We start from the raw sequence: 15,494 nt of genomic DNA on the forward strand, positions 1-15,494 counted from the left end.
TGTGTTTGCAGCCTTTGCGCTTCCAGCTTCGCAGCTTCAAATTTCTTAAGCCAGCATGGAAAGACAGCGCTCTCTCGACCATGGCGCGAGAAAAACTCTGGACGGGCTCAAACAAAGATGGCTTTTAGCTCTTTTGGCCCTATCAGTGACTCGTGCGCTTCGATCCTTCTTTGTTGACCCTGAAAGCCAGCCTCTGCTGCCTGCGTTGTTGGTATAGTTTAACTGGCACCGCACCCGTACGAAAAATGGAGGTGGGAGAAAGGAGCTCAGTGAACAAAAAGCCTGCCGTGTCCCGGATTCGCTGCGGCCACAACGCAGAGTACTCTCCACTATACGATCACGGCGCCCCACTGGCTCACATCTGGTGGTGCCGGCCGTCCGAATTGAAAAAAAAAAGGACTAGCGGCGCTTTTTATTACTGTGGAGAGAGGGCACACAAATCCGTGCTAGGGACACGGAAGAAAAGGGCCCAGCCACTTCTCCTCAGCACCGGCGAAGAGCGTAATCGGCAGGATTCAAACCTGCTCGGGGAGACCCCAATGGATTTCTAGTCCATCGCCTTAACCACTCGGCCACGACTGCGGCGGCCCTGATGTCCTCTGTCCCGTTGTCAACCTCAAAGTTGGCTGAAAAAACAATGAACTGGCTACCGCTTTACTGAAATCGCCTAGCATAAAACTCCTAAAGGGGAAAACAGCCCACCACAAGCAACGAAACATTCATGAAGGGGCAGCATAGCAAACACTCTATGTGAACTCTATCAGATCTTTAAGCGTACGCCGCCACACGGCAGAGCTGGGGCCTCATGTACAAAGACTTGCGTTGAATTATTACTAAAACATAGCTTACGGACAAAGCTGTAAATGTGCGTACGCAGTAAAAAAATCAGATGTATGAAACACTGCGTACGCGGAATTCCACGCATTTCTCTTTGTACATCTGAATTAACGTGAAATTGAGTGCACATGCACGAGCGCAAAACCCCTCCCTGCCTCCTCCCCCGTATTAATATGGTAATGACTCCACTTTGGCAAAACCAAACGAAAAAGCAAGCAAGAGAAACTTAACAGAATGTGATTTGAAGGTGCTCCTCACCGGTAGACCGGAGAAAAACTGTTATTTGCAAGTTTGTAAAAAAAAAAAAAAAAGGGAGACTTCAGCTGACGCAGTTAACGCAGTGGGGTTTGAACATCGCACTGTGAACGAATTAAAAAAGAAATGGTCCGATGTAAAGGTGCAGGTGGAGAACAGCGGCGACTTAGCCTACGTTTCAGCGCATCAGTCAGAGTCATAGAGCGCAAGCAGATGAACATCGTTGTCTTGTAACGGTAAAATATCTTGTTTGAATAAGTGCAACGTTGTCTTTATGAAATAAACAATAGTAGGCCTATGTCTATAAAGGTTCATATAATGCCTCACCACACGGTGTGATGTTGACATAATGTGATTTAGTTTGACACAAAGCAACCGAGTGATCCTTGTCAGCTAGGTAAAATATTTTATAAGAAATTTCTATTTAGATTTTATGGTTATCTGCTGAATTTGCTGATGCTTGTAAATTACATGATGTAATTTATTAACATTTCATCATATTATATAGCCTATATAGCCATTGAGAGGGACATCCCAGTGGATCGCAGTGTTGTTTGAATTAGTTTAAATAAGATATATATATATATATAAGGGGGGGGGGTGCCCTTTTTTTCAGTTTCAGCATATGCCCCTCAAAAGGTCTGTGCACGGCTCTGGTGCCACCGGCATTTCAGCTGCCCAATCGCCCGCTCTACAAGTGCGAGAATGGGCATCATTGTATCTGCGCTCTTGGTCAGTTTGTGGGTTGTTGAGGGGGGTTAACAGCCACGTCTTTAATGGATAACCGCGGTCTCCTGATATGCAGTTAAATAGTTACGCTCAATAAAATAAAATAAAGTAAAACTTAGCTGTTTCCGATTCACGTATCCAAATTGTTCTTCAGATGGCGCCTTTATAGCAATGTCCGTGCAGTCGATCGCTTGCGCTTACATTAGGATAACCGGTGATCGCTGCAAATTGCGCTTTGTTTGGCTGGTCAACTGCATGGTATGGAAATCTTATATACCTGCTAGACATGCGGATGATCCCGTCCCATACAGCTGGCATTGCAGGGCTCAAAGACGACTGGCTTAACCCCGAGCGGTCTGCCAGTTCCCTTTGGAACCAAGCGTTATCAGCACCTGTAAGGGAACGGGTAATGCGTGGCTCCTCGCTGTCTCCAAATTTGGACCCAACTCAGCACAGAGCTCCAAGAGGATAGCTCTTGGAAATCTGAAACATTTTATAAGCCAGTCATCATCGTGGGCCAGAAAATCACTGTGATCCCTAAAAACGCGTTCCCTTCGGATTTGGCCATTGACAATGTCCTCCAATAAGGCCAACACTGCCATTGCCATAGACTAAGGGATGTTACAAATCCGTGCTAGGGACACGGAAGAAAAGGGCCCAGCCACTTCTCCTCAGCACCGGCGAAGAGCGTAATCGGCAGGATTCAAACCTGCTCGGGGAGACCCCAATGGATTTCTAGTCCATCGCCTTAACCACTCGGCCACGACTGCGGCGGCCCTGATGTCCTCTGTCCCGTTGTCAACCTCAAAGTTGGCTGAAAAAACAATGAACTGGCTACCGCTTTACTGAAATCGCCTAGCATAAAACTCCTAAAGGGGAAAACAGCCCACCACAAGCAACGAAACATTCATGAAGGGGCAGCATAGCAAACACTCTATGTGAACTCTATCAGATCTTTAAGCGTACGCCGCCACACGGCAGAGCTGGGGCCTCATGTACAAAGACTTGCGTTGAATTATTACTAAAACATAGCGTACGGACAAAGCTGTAAATGTGCGTACGCAGTAAAAAAATCAGATGTATGAAACACTGCGTACGCGGAATTCCACGCATTTCTCTTTGTACATCTGAATTAACGTGAAATTGAGTGCACATGCACGAGCGCAAAACCCCTCCCTGCCTCCTCCCCCGTATTAATATGGTAATGACTCCACTTTGGCAAAACCAAACGAAAAAGCAAGCAAGAGAAACTTAACAGAATGTGATTTGAAGGTGCTCCTCACCGGTAGACCGGAGAAAAACTGTTATTTGCAAGTTTGTAAAAAAAAAAAAAAAAAGGGAGACTTCAGCTGACGCGGTTAACGCAGTGGGGTTTGAACATCGCACTGTGAACGAATTAAAAAAGAAATGGTCCGATGTAAAGGTGCAGGTGGAGAACAGCGGCGACTTAGCCTACGTTTCAGCGCATCAGTCAGAGTCATAGAGCGCAAGCAGATGAACATCGTTGTCTTGTAACGGTAAAATATCTTGTTTGAATAAGTGCAACGTTGTCTTTATGAAATAAACAATAGTAGGCCTATGTCTATAAAGGTTCATATAATGCCTCACCACACGGTGTGATGTTGACATAATGTGATTTAGTTTGACACAAAGCAACCGAGTGATCCTTGTCAGCTAGGTAAAATATTTTATAAGAAATTTCTATTTAGATTTTATGGTTATCTGCTGAATTTGCTGATGCTTGTAAATTACATGATGTAATTTATTAACATTTCATCATATTATATAGCCTATATAGCCATTGAGAGGGACATCCCAGTGGATCGCAGTGTTGTTTGAATTAGTTTAAATAAGATATATATATATATATAAGGGGGGGGGGGGTGCCCTTTTTTTCAGTTTCAGCATATGCCCCTCAAAAGGTCTGTGCACGGCTCTGGTGCCACCGGCATTTCAGCTGCCCAATCGCCCGCTCTACAAGTGCGAGAATGGGCATCATTGTATCTGCGCTCTTGGTCAGTTTGTGGGTTGTTGAGGGGGGTTAACAGCCACGTCTTTAATGGATAACCGCGGTCTCCTGATATGCAGTTAAATAGTTACGCTCAATAAAATAAAATAAAGTAAAACTTAGCTGTTTCCGATTCACGTATCCAAATTGTTCTTCAGATGGCGCCTTTATAGCAATGTCCGTGCAGTCGATCGCTTGCGCTTACATTAGGATAACCGGTGATCGCTGCAAATTGCGCTTTGTTTGGCTGGTCAACTGCATGGTATGGAAATCTTATATACCTGCTAGACATGCGGATGATCCCGTCCCATACAGCTGGCATTGCAGGGCTCAAAGACGACTGGCTTAACCCCGAGCGGTCTGCCAGTTCCCTTTGGAACCAAGCGTTATCAGCACCTGTAAGGGAACGGGTAATGCGTGGCTCCTCGCTGTCTCCAAATTTGGACCCAACTCAGCACAGAGCTCCAAGAGGATAGCTCTTGGAAATCTGAAACATTTTATAAGCCAGTCATCATCGTGGGCCAGAAAATCACTGTGATCCCTAAAAACGCGTTCCCTTCGGATTTGGCCATTGACAATGTCCTCCAATAAGGCCAACACTGCCATTGCCATAGACTAAGGGATGTTACAAATCCGTGCTAGGGACACGGAAGAAAAGGGCCCAGCCACTTCTCCTCAGCACCGGCGAAGAGCGTAATCGGCAGGATTCAAACCTGCTCGGGGAGACCCCAATGGATTTCTAGTCCATCGCCTTAACCACTCGGCCACGACTGCGGCGGCCCTGATGTCCTCTGTCCCGTTGTCAACCTCAAAGTTGGCTGAAAAAACAATGAACTGGCTACCGCTTTACTGAAATCGCCTAGCATAAAACTCCTAAAGGGGAAAACAGCCCACCACAAGCAACGAAACATTCATGAAGGGGCAGCATAGCAAACACTCTATGTGAACTCTATCAGATCTTTAAGCGTACGCCGCCACACGGCAGAGCTGGGGCCTCATGTACAAAGACTTGCGTTGAATTATTACTAAAACATAGCGTACGGACAAAGCTGTAAATGTGCGTACGCAGTAAAAAAATCAGATGTATGAAACACTGCGTACGCGGAATTCCACGCATTTCTCTTTGTACATCTGAATTAACGTGAAATTGAGTGCACATGCACGAGCGCAAAACCCCTCCCTGCCTCCTCCCCCGTATTAATATGGTAATGACTCCACTTTGGCAAAACCAAACGAAAAAGCAAGCAAGAGAAACTTAACAGAATGTGATTTGAAGGTGCTCCTCACCGGTAGACCGGAGAAAAACTGTTATTTGCAAGTTTGTAAAAAAAAAAAAAAAAAGGGAGACTTCAGCTGACGCAGTTAACGCAGTGGGGTTTGAACATCGCACTGTGAACGAATTAAAAAAGAAATGGTCCGATGTAAAGGTGCAGGTGGAGAACAGCGGCGACTTAGCCTACGTTTCAGCGCATCAGTCAGAGTCATAGAGCGCAAGCAGATGAACATCGTTGTCTTGTAACGGTAAAATATCTTGTTTGAATAAGTGCAACGTTGTCTTTATGAAATAAACAATAGTAGGCCTATGTCTATAAAGGTTCATATAATGCCTCACCACACGGTGTGATGTTGACATAATGTGATTTAGTTTGACACAAAGCAACCGAGTGATCCTTGTCAGCTAGGTAAAATATTTTATAAGAAATTTCTATTTAGATTTTATGGTTATCTGCTGAATTTGCTGATGCTTGTAAATTACATGATGTAATTTATTAACATTTCATCATATTATATAGCCTATATAGCCATTGAGAGGGACATCCCAGTGGATCGCAGTGTTGTTTGAATTAGTTTAAATAAGATATATATATATATATAAGGGGGGGGGGTGCCCTTTTTTTCAGTTTCAGCATATGCCCCTCAAAAGGTCTGTGCACGGCTCTGGTGCCACCGGCATTTCAGCTGCCCAATCGCCCGCTCTACAAGTGCGAGAATGGGCATCATTGTATCTGCGCTCTTGGTCAGTTTGTGGGTTGTTGAGGGGGGTTAACAGCCACGTCTTTAATGGATAACCGCGGTCTCCTGATATGCAGTTAAATAGTTACGCTCAATAAAATAAAATAAAGTAAAACTTAGCTGTTTCCGATTCACGTATCCAAATTGTTCTTCAGATGGCGCCTTTATAGCAATGTCCGTGCAGTCGATCGCTTGCGCTTACATTAGGATAACCGGTGATCGCTGCAAATTGCGCTTTGTTTGGCTGGTCAACTGCATGGTATGGAAATCTTATATACCTGCTAGACATGCGGATGATCCCGTCCCATACAGCTGGCATTGCAGGGCTCAAAGACGACTGGCTTAACCCCGAGCGGTCTGCCAGTTCCCTTTGGAACCAAGCGTTATCAGCACCTGTAAGGGAACGGGTAATGCGTGGCTCCTCGCTGTCTCCAAATTTGGACCCAACTCAGCACAGAGCTCCAAGAGGATAGCTCTTGGAAATCTGAAACATTTTATAAGCCAGTCATCATCGTGGGCCAGAAAATCACTGTGATCCCTAAAAACGCGTTCCCTTCGGATTTGGCCATTGACAATGTCCTCCAATAAGGCCAACACTGCCATTGCCATAGACTAAGGGATGTATACATTTGCAAATGCTTTTATATGTTCTAAATCACATAACTGGTAGAAAAATAATGTCTCAATTAACCCATTTTATCAATTATAAATTAATAGCAATGTTTTCCACATGTGTTGGTGCGATACTTTGTAGTGTGCAATTTTAAATAATTGCCTCTAGGAGTCGCCAAGGGACATAAAACAAACACACGCACAAAAAAATACACGTACGCCAGACATGGAGTTGGCGTGGATCAACGCACATTCTCACGTTCATTTCATCGTTAGTAAATCCAAACGTGAGCGTGAAATCTGGCGTACGCAAAGTTTTTGTGCGTACGCAGCGTTGATACATGAGGCCCCTGTACCGGCACGACTGCAAGCTGAGGGCGACAACAAGAAGATGGCCCTTCGCCCGAACAGGGACTTGAACCCTGGATCCTCAGATTAAAAGTATGATGCTCTACCGACTGAGCTATCCAGGCTCTTGTGTTTTGTGCGCCTCTTACTTTTTATATAAGAATACTTTCTCCACAAGCCGCCCAGCAGAAGCTCACTTGCCACAGGAGCTACGGGACAAAGGCCGCACGCAATTACGTCAGAGAGAGCGAAGGCCAAACCACCGTCGCAAAAAGCTAAAGGCAAAAGGGGGAATGCCCGACCGTAGTCGGCAGGGTTCGAATCTGCGCGGGGAGACCCCAATGGATTTCAAGTCCATCGCCTTAACCTCTCGGCCACGACTACGCCTGCATGTGGACCGCCTGCTCTCGTCTCGAGGCGGGCAGCACAGGATGCCGCCGAGCTTCAGGCGCAAAATCCAACTGAAGGGTGAGTTGGCAAAAAGAAGCTGGACGTCCCCGTCGCTCAACGACAAAGGGCTGCCATGACCCGGATTCGAGCATTCTTATCTGACCGCTTAAATCTGACACCGAGCGCCTGCGTTGGTGGTATTGTGGTGAGCATAGCTGCCTTCCAAGAAGTTGACCCGGGTTCGATTCCCGGCCAACGCACAGTTTTTGGCTGCGGTTGACCTCGAAGCAGAACTCCTTCTGTGACCTCTGTCTGCACCAAAAGCTTTTGGATGAGTCGTTCAACAGCAGCAAAGAACTAGGTCTCCTCTTTGGGGAATCTAACCCCGGTCTTCCACGTGACAGGGGGAGATACTGTCCACCATACTAACGAAGAGTTGCGCTTGCTGTTCTTCGCTCCCAGCACACGCGACTGCACCCAACTTGCCAAAACGAGCCCCTACTCCATGAAATACCAGATTGACCAGCCACGAGCTAAAGTCTCTCAATATCTTGAATGCTATACATTACAGTGGGTCATTATTTGGACCGCTTTATTTCATTTAATATTTTTTTTGGCCTCTAATACGGGGGCATGAAAAAAGAGATGACATTACCTTGATCGGGTTTGTGAATACTGGGTGAGGGAAGGGACTTTCATAACTTTTACTTCTCCCATTTGGAGAGAGGGGGGTGACGAAAATCATGTTGTCAGGTGTCGGCACCCTAGATTACCCTTGGTGAGCGTAGTGGTTTACCACAGTGAGCGCACAGGTCCAAGGGCATAGAGACACATCTCGAGTTTCTCGTCATCAGCGCATAAATCTTTTGCCTTTTACTAAAGATTTCCGTGGAGGGGAACCTTTGCGAGTGACCTGTATTTTTGGGGGCTCTGCTCACAGCAGAGCTACACTAGAGTGTCAAGAGCAGAGTCAATCTGGCCACCCGCCAGCGTGCAGTGGAACGAAGCGCGCCTCGTCATGGTCTGTGTTTGCAGCCTTTGCGCTTCCAGCTTCGCAGCTTCAAATTTCTTTAGCCAGCATGGAAAGACAGCGCTCTCTCGTCCATGACGCGAGAAAAACTCTGGACGGGCTCAAACAAAGATGGCTTCAGCTGTTTTGGCCCTATCAGTGACTCGTGCGCTTCGAGCCTTCTTTGTTGACCCCGAAAGCCAGCCTCTGCTGCCTGCGTTGTTGGTATAGTTTAACTGGCACCGCACCCATACGAAAAATGGAGGTGGCTTACACCTAGTGGTGCCGGCCGTCTGAATTGAAAAAAAAAGGGCTAGCATCGCTTTTTATTACTGTGGAGAGAGGGCACACAAATCCGTGCTAGGGACACGGAAGAAAAGGGCCCAGCCTCTTCTCCTCAGCACCGGTGAAGAGCGTAGTCGGCAGGATTCGAACCTGCGCGGGGAGACCCCAATGGATTTCTAGTCCATCGCCTTAACCGCTCCAGCCTAAAACAGGGCAAAAGGGACCGCTATGGATGGGGGAAAAGAAAAAATGTGAAAAAAAACAGGGGGAAAAGGAACAAAAAAAAAGGGGAAGTGAAAAAAAGGGAAAATTTATTGGATTTACCCACTTTTTTTACCCTTTAACTTACTTTAACAAATTACAGAAAAGTCCATATTTCTACATATTTTACCTAATTACAAAACAACTATTCAATTTTGTAAAATTGAAATAATAAAACATAAAAAACATATTTCCAAAAAAATATGGTTTATTTCAAAAGCTCAAATATTGACATATGACAAATTATACTCTATATATGCATTATATGCTCCTTTTCAAAAATCTTATACCCAGAATTGGAGAAATATAATATTAAAAAAGAATATATAAACAAACTGAAATCGTCATTTATAATCATCTTACTACCACAAAGAGTTTAATATTAAGAACAAAATATATACAAATGAAAATTATAAATAAAATAAAAAAAACTAAATAAAAATAGTTTATTCCAAAAGCTAAAATCTATTATTTTTTATAAGACATGAATACAAATGTAAAGAACTGTAACAATTAGGGCCGGGACTCGATTAAAAAAATTAATCTAATTAATCAGAGGCTTTGTAATTAATTAATCGAAATTAATCGCATTTTAATCGCATATAAATATTTGACCTGAGAACAGTGAGAAGTAAGTTTTTTCATATGGATTTTTAGTTACCATTGAATAATGACTGAACACATAAACTGAAGCAACAAAATATTGTTTATTTTTGTTCAACCAAGTCCAACAGACCAGTGCAATATTGCCATTAACTGTAGCAATAGGATACAGCGTTTCCCATACCGAAAACATTTATTTCAGTTAAAAAATAAATCCAAAACTCTCTATTTTAACATTTTGAACAATAGGGCTTTACAATCTTTTGCTATTTTTTTTTTTTTATAAATTCTTGTGTTTTAATTTTTCTCATAATCAAATGAAAGCATAAACATTTATTTATTTTTAATCAAATGAAAAATAAACCTTTTTAATTTTTGGCAAACAAACAGGTTTTCTGTTAAAATCAATACATAATAATAATCATAGTATTTTTTTCTACAATTAAGTGGTTAATCTTGTTGTTATATTTATTTTTTATCATATATATTGTTTTTTGTCTATTTAAATAGGAATAGTGTTCGGTTTCATGTTAAACCGTACTTTTATTTTGACAGGTTGCCGTGAAGTTTCTGTGTGTAAAGTATGATATGATGCTAGTTTTCTCAAATGAAACGTTAAAAGTGACACTGACTGTAGCTTTGGAGATTGAGTCTATCTGTTCATGTGAGATACAAATGCCAAAAATTAACGGGAGCATCACGCGTGCAGTATAAAAAAACGCGTCTCTGCCATTCTAACATACAGAGGCAAACAGTGCAGGATTCATATTAAAACGGTCTTTTTGCATTTCAGTTTTCAGACACTAGTCCATATCGCGATTTGAATTAAGTGACAGACCAACTTTTGATTTATCAATCAAAAAATCGACGAATTTACGTGGCATTCCGCGCTATAGTAAATTCGTTTTTTATGAATGGAGTCCGCGATCCAGTCCGTGTTTTCTTGGAGGAGACATTGTAAACGCGCCCCCCTGAGATGATGGTACGGGAAACACTGGGATATTCAGAAATATACTAGCCTTCATTTCAGAAATTCAGGTACCCTATAGGTAGGTAGACCTTCTGTAAAAGCATTGAGGTGATACTTGAGGCTCGATGTCCTGCGGTGATATACGCATTCTGTTAGTTGGTGCTCCAGTATAATTGGTCCGCCGCTGAAACTCATCCAATGAGAAACGTTCCGCGGTGCAAAATTAAGTGCGATTAAAATGCGTTAAAAAAAATTTACGCGTTATTTTTGTGTAATTAATTAATCTAAATTAACGCGTTAAAGTCCCGGCCCTAGTAACAATACAACTTGCATAATAAAAAACACTCTTTAAATCTGACCTTTATACAATGGAAAAGTTATATGTAAAAAATGTAAACAATGATAATACTCTGAATAATAATATACCTTTTATAAAGACATATAAACTATTTTATAATTATATAACCTTTATCATTTTTATAAGACATCAATACAAATGTAAAGAACTATACTACTACTACTACTACTACTACTACTAATAATAATAATAATAATAATAATATAAACTTTTATAATCGTTATAAGATATAAATACTAATTTAAAAGAAGTATAATCCTATTAATAATAATAATAAAAATAATAATGATAATAATAAATACAAACTTATAATTTTTATAAGACAAAGCCAAGCACGCTGTCGGTTCTGAGGAGGTGGTGCAGCTGATGGCTGCTGGCCTTGCGGAAGGGAAGACCAATCCTGAGATTGCGGTGGTGGAGCCGATGACTGTTGGCCTGGCGGAAGGGAAGACCATCCCTGAGGCGGTGGTGGACCTAATGGCTGCTGGCCTTGCGGAAGGGAAGACCAATCCTGAGATTGCGGTGGTGGACCTAATGGCTGCTGGCCTTGCGGAAGGGAAGACCAATCCTGAGATTGCGGTGGTGGAGCCGATGACTGTTGGCCTGGCGGAAGGGAAGACCATCCCTGAGGCGGTGGTGGACCTAATGGCTGCTGGCCTTGCGGAAGGGAAGACCTATAGTAAAACCATGGTAAATGACGATAAACACAAGCACAACGTTTTTTGTTGTTGCTGTTCATTCAGATTTTCATTTATAGTAAGACTGTGTTCATACAGTTGTAATCGATCAGCCAAAAAACACAAAATGGTTACTACGCTTTCACTATAGTAAAAACACGGTAAATTGTCATAAGGAATGACTGCGCTTACAGCTGAAACACGTTTTCTTCTGATTTAAATCAAACTTCAGAACGTGTAAATAGAGTTTAATGAGTAAGATTACATTTAAACGGTGTTTCATTATGGGCAATTCATGAGTCAAAAGTTTGTGAATGCCAAACACGGATGAAAGACGGACGAAAACGTAACGAGTTACCAATTGAGAACATTGTAAACAGAGAGGAAGAAAGTAGAAAACATGTATTACTTTGAAAAGTTATCATATATTTCGTTTACATATTGGACGAGGAGATGGCCACGGAAACAGACGATCCTGCTCCAGGTAGCGCCACAGAGACAGCTGTTGTGTGTCTGCTGCCGCCAGATCACGGTTGTAAAAGTTAGGGTTAGGGATTAGAATCGCACGTACTAACAGGCTGTTTTGAAAGATGTTTCCGGAGCTCGCAAAATCCACTTAGCCTGTGCGGCGAATTGGCACGCTGGAGCCCGCCACCCTGTTGGGAAGAAAGAGAGCAAACAGAGGCGCCCAACGTGGGGCTCGAACCCATGACCCTGAGATTAAGAGTCTCATGCTCTACAGACTGAGCTAGCCGGGCTGGTTGTGGCTTCCTTCACCGGGTCGGAGGCAGTTTTCATCGGCTCCCAAATGACACAGGCGAAACGGAGGCTCTCGCGTTGTGCGAGACTGTCGAGCCGTCCCGTGGGTAGGGCTTAGAGCAGGCTTAGAGTTTTCTTCTGTCAGTTTTGACCCAATGTGTTTTTGGGAAGCGCAGTTTGACCAAGCAGTGCAGGCCAACAACATGTTCTGTCTTGCCGCGTGAAGGCGGTTCAATGCTTTGGACAGCGTATGGTTGAGATGTGATTTTCCACCAATTTGGGGCACCTTTCTTATGGAAATCAAGGATAAATCTATATAAGGATAAGGATAAATCTTCTATTTTTCGGTGGTCTTTTGAGAACACTAGATTTATATGTCAATTCCAACATAACACCAACTGTTACGCAACAGTCCCGGGATCGTTAATAGTTACGCCTCCAACATTTGCATCGCCCAATCATCGGTAACGTCAGTACATCAGTAAAACAAAGCAAGCCACTGAAGGGACACGGTTAGCTTAATGCTAGCACTAGCCTGTTACATTGCAGTACAAAAGATATCACTTACCACATAAACAGAGAGATGACTGTGCTGATGATGGTGAATGATGGAGAAATAACTGCGCTGATGAAGGCGAATGATTTACAGATCCAGAGTATCACCGAGAAGCAGCTGAACTTGTGTGGTAAGAAGAGCTCCCTCTGCATTATAACTTTACACAGAGCACATGGATCACAGTAATGAGACTAAAATATCTGCGATTCAAAACGGCAGATTCAACAAACCACATATTAAAAGCGGCTAGAGCTCCTAATTAAATATATATTTTTATCAATGTGCCAGCTATAGAGATGAGCAGCTCTGTGAAACAGCCAATTGGAGCAGAGCTCATTAATATTCATGAAGCTTCCAAAAAAGGCAATAACAGAGCATTTCATTCTAGGGACAAATCCTAGGGTTGTAAATGGTCCTGTAAAACCGTTTCTGGAGATTGTTTGCCCTTTCCTATGCCAAATACCTTCTATGTAGATATCAGAGAACAAATTAAAAAATTCTCTCAATGCATTTTTATGGCAACTTTAAGTTGATAGAACCAGCTGACATCTTATCCTGACATTCTGAATCTCAAGGATGGTGACACCCACCCACAAAAATGTAAAAAAAAAAAAAGTAGTTTCATCAGATATACACCAATTATGAGCTAAACAATTAATTACAAACAGAATCATATCCGATGTTCAATTGATCGCAACTATTTGCAAGATTTTTAATCTGATATTTACAATTTTCAAAGACCACTCTGATCATACTCTCTTCTTCTATGCTGCATAAACGCCACACAGAAAGTTCATCAATGGTGTGGAACATATGAAATAAACAATTACTCCACACCCGATTCACGCTCAGAAAAGAGTATCAAAGCTCATCATCGTAGTTTGGGAGACACTACACTTTTGAAACACATTTCCTAGTTAAAAACTATAGAAATGATCCCTGAAAGTATAATCTTGACCTCCATTTTGCAAAACCAGCTTAGGCGACTTCTGACACTTTGAGTCTCAGAGATGGTGACAACCTCACAACAGAGATGAGAAAAGTTACATCTGAAACATCATGAGAGTCCTAAAAATTTTTTTGTAATTTTAGTCGGATGCAGTTTTCATCGGCCCCCAAATTACACAGGCGAAACTGAGGCTCTCGCGTTGTGCGAGACTGTCAACCCGTCCCGTGGGTAGGGCTTAAAGCAGGCTTAGAGATTTCTTCTGTCAGTTTTGACCCAATCTGTTTTTGGGAAGCGCAGTTTGACCCAGCAGTGCGGGCCAACAACATGTTCTGTTTTGCCGCGTGAAGGCGGTTCAATGCTTTGGACAGCATATGGTTGAGTTGTGATTTTCCACCAATTTGGGGCACCGTTCTTATGGAAATCAAGGATGATTTCAAGGGAAATGGCAAACTGGTGTAGCGTTTGGCTAATAAGCTAAAGCTACAGAATCCACATTCGGCCGTAATCGGAGGTTACTACTAACGTTCGATTGTGTCTCATAGGGAGTTTGGCGCAGGGCCTCAGTGGAAAACAGGCCCTCGGCGGCTGAAAGAAAAGACGAAGAATGCATCCACATGCACATGAATCAGGAGTGTTAAATAAAGAAACCCCGCAAGATGAGGTGGTCCAGTGGTTAAGGCGGTGGAAGGCTAATACATTGTGCTCGACACGCACTGGAAACTTTAGCGCCACTGAGAGCCCACCGGACCAGACAGGACCAACCTGTTTACGATGGGTAACGGTGATCTGTAATTGCGCTGCAGTTTAACGATACCTGTCTTGGGAACATATTGACAAAACAACAAGCCTTCTGGCTCTGGCGCTCTATCACCAGTAGACAGCTTTTTGGCGAGGAAAAAAAACCTAAACGAAACAAGGCTATATTTCTCAACAAAACTCTAAGCCTCCAGAGAGGCTAGAAAAAATTGCCAAAGCTAACTGTATTTCAAGTCATCCTGGCGGGGTATTGGGTAAAGTTTTCAACCAGCAATGATCGCGCCTCGGATAAACCTCATTGGCTACAATATTGCCAGATAGAAGAATGCCAGAGACGGTCGTGACCTTTTCGTGCACCTACGTGGATGTGAACCGACAAGGTGGCAGCAAGCTTTAAACATGACGCACAAACAGTCTCCTGGCACGGGTTGCTGCACCGTGTTTCCACGGAACAGATTAGAGGTGTGTAAAAGACGGCTCATTCACTATTCCCTCTGTGCTCAAAACAGCCTGCTGAAAGCACGGCAGCAGCAGGTGAAAAGGTCCGCAGCATGGCCTGTCTCAGTCAGCAAGGGGACGGGGTGGCCGAGTGGTTAAAGCGATGGACTGCTAATCCATTGTGCTCTGTGCAATGGTTGGAATCCCATTCTTGTCGTTTGGTTCCTTCAGCATTGGACCTTAATCCAGGTCCTGGGGACCCCATGCTAAACTTTTTGTGTGTCCTCCATATCTAACACACTCAGTTCAGTTCTTAGAGTTCTCTACTAATGAACTGATGATCTGAATCAGGAGTGCTAAATAAAATATGCCATGTAAAATGACGAGGTGGCCGAGTGGTTAAGGCGATGGACTGCTAATCCATTGTGCTCTGCACGCGTGGGTTCGAATCCCATCCTCGTCGTTCGGCTCCTTTAGCATTAGTCCTGGGGACCCCACTCTGCACTTTTTGAGTGTCCTCCTTATCTGACACACTCAGTTCAGTTCACTGAGTGCTCTACTAATGAGCTGATGGTCTAAATCGGGAGTGTTAAATAAAAGGACCACGGAAAGTGACGAGATGGTCGAGTGGTTAAGGCGATGCAAGGCTAATCCGTTGTGCTGGGCACACCTTGGTTTGTG

General features: G+C 43.4%; 5 non-coding genes across 5 annotated transcripts; 2 read left to right on the forward strand and 3 right to left on the reverse strand.

Moving 5' to 3' along the window:
* Positions 1 to 7,104: 7,104 nt before the first annotated feature.
* Positions 7,105 to 7,186, reverse strand: trnas-uga (transfer RNA serine (anticodon UGA)). Its single transcript has one exon. It is a non-coding gene; the product is annotated as a tRNA-Ser (tRNA).
* An 838-nt stretch (positions 7,187 to 8,024) lies between these two features.
* Positions 8,025 to 8,139, forward strand: LOC141327324 (U5 spliceosomal RNA). Its single transcript, XR_012354626.1, has one exon. It is a non-coding gene; the product is annotated as a U5 spliceosomal RNA (small nuclear RNA).
* A 5,270-nt stretch (positions 8,140 to 13,409) lies between these two features.
* LOC141326975 (small nucleolar RNA U3) lies at positions 13,410 to 13,625 on the reverse strand. Its single transcript, XR_012354303.1, has one exon. It is a non-coding gene; the product is annotated as a small nucleolar RNA U3 (small nucleolar RNA).
* Positions 13,626 to 14,562: 937 nt separating this feature from the next.
* Positions 14,563 to 14,702, reverse strand: LOC141327055 (U4 spliceosomal RNA). Its single transcript, XR_012354375.1, has one exon. It is a non-coding gene; the product is annotated as a U4 spliceosomal RNA (small nuclear RNA).
* A 492-nt stretch (positions 14,703 to 15,194) lies between these two features.
* Positions 15,195 to 15,276, forward strand: trnas-gcu (transfer RNA serine (anticodon GCU)). Its single transcript has one exon. It is a non-coding gene; the product is annotated as a tRNA-Ser (tRNA).
* Positions 15,277 to 15,494: the final 218 nt, after the last annotated feature.

Source organism: Garra rufa, chromosome 2, assembly GCF_049309525.1.
Source record: "Garra rufa chromosome 2, GarRuf1.0, whole genome shotgun sequence".
Classification (NCBI taxonomy): Eukaryota; Metazoa; Chordata; class Actinopteri; order Cypriniformes; family Cyprinidae; genus Garra; species Garra rufa.